The sequence below is a fragment of the Helianthus annuus genome, chromosome 3, assembly GCF_002127325.2.
Source record: "Helianthus annuus cultivar XRQ/B chromosome 3, HanXRQr2.0-SUNRISE, whole genome shotgun sequence".
NCBI classification, from domain to species: domain Eukaryota; kingdom Viridiplantae; phylum Streptophyta; class Magnoliopsida; order Asterales; family Asteraceae; genus Helianthus; species Helianthus annuus.
The window spans coordinates 128503951-128505591 of record NC_035435.2 but is presented as its reverse complement, the minus strand read 5'-3'; the positions used below and the strand labels follow the sequence as shown (position 1 = coordinate 128505591).

At 30.2% G+C, this 1641-nt stretch overlaps 1 long non-coding RNA gene across 1 annotated transcript; it reads right to left on the bottom strand.

Moving 5' to 3' along the window:
* On the bottom strand, positions 1–1243 carry LOC118490673. The gene is made up of 3 exons (XR_004889849.1): positions 1172–1243; positions 247–311; positions 1–149 (listed from the first exon to the last, which is right to left on the bottom strand). It is a non-coding gene; the product is annotated as an uncharacterized LOC118490673 (long non-coding RNA).
* Between the last annotated feature and the right edge of the window lie 398 nt (positions 1244–1641).

Here is a 1641-nt window from a genome sequence, read left to right as displayed (position 1 = left end):
AACATAATCCATCCGTCAGTAAATATAGGTTCTCCATTTCTGTTTCTGATCCTTACAAACCTCAAACTGCCACCATCTCTTATTTGTACTGTTTTACCATAGGGGACTTTATCTCCCCACAGATTAGTTGCAAAGTCAGATGGTATGGTCTAATAAAGCAATACAAAACATAAAGCAATAGCAAAGATGTGAGATGATAATGTCAAATAACAATATCACATTACCACCGAAAGAAGAAAAACATACCAAAAACACAATATCTTCTCCAATAAATTTTAAGAACGAAGGAGGTATCTTCGTTGAATCCATTTCTACACCCAATTTAAGTAGTTATATTTTCATAATCAAGCAGAGTGAGAATCAGTAAAAAATTGTTTAATTAGACAATTGATGGTCATGACTTGCATATAAAATCAGCGGCTAGCCAGACAAGTGTAACACAATAACTTCAAATTTTGTAAAGTTATATATACATATAAACATGAGAACCAAGCCAGGAACATATGATAAGAACATTTCCCCTGTTTGTAATCAACCTTTACAAAATGAAAACTTAAAAAAGATCATGTATCTATATTTTGTAAAGAATTTACCAATTCTCACATTTAATAATTAAACGCAGTAATAATTCTATACATAATTAGACAAAAAAAACAATGATATTATCAATAAAAAGAAGTATTTGTATTTCTGTACCAAGATAGAATGAAAATAAACTATTGGCATTTCATCGAACATCTTATACACATGCCCAAACCAAGCTGAACACACTAAACATTCAATTCAGCGAACATATTCAAGTTGTACAATCTCATTCTCTATTAATAACCATTCAAGTATGCATTATAAGGTTGTTCATAGAAACATTACCATGAAAATTCAGCATAAAAACATCACCATTATCAAGCATAACCCTAAAAAACATTCTAACCAGAAATGTTACATCAAATACCAAACAGTGGCAAAATTCTAAAAAACCAGGGCATTAATCAAGCACAAGCATTCAAAATCTTCGTTTTAGGGTTTCAAATGAATATCAACACAAACAATTGAAGTTCCGGTCATCATTATTTTGTTTTCCGACACTTAAATTCTGATTATTTAACATTACTAAACAAATAAAACTATGAAATCTGTGAAAAAACCAGAAATCAATTTATAAAAAGGTTACCGAATGCAGAGATTTCTGATAATTGTTAGTTGATAACCGTTTCTTGAGTGTAATCTTTGTCGCGTCTCAGTATTGAAGAAGGTACCGAATCCAGAGATTCTAGGGTTTGAGTTTGGTAGTGGTTAGTGTGTTTTGGGAGAGTTAAAGAAGCGTATGGGGGAAGCGAGTAAGTCTCCTGTGTGTTTTGGGAGTGTTGGGTGGGACTTGGATCATCCAAACAAATAAAAACCCACCGACATATACAATTGGATCCTTTTTTTATCTTCCCCCAACAAAAAAAATAATGTTCAATTTATAATAAATCCTATAAAAAATTTTATTTTACAAATTTAAATTTTAAAAATCAATTCATATCCCATAAAGTTCATTGGTATATAAAAAAATGAAAATTCATTGTGTGATTTAGTTTATACCTTTTAAATTGAATTTTATTTTCAATTGTCTTTTTTGAGGTTACATATATAATGTTG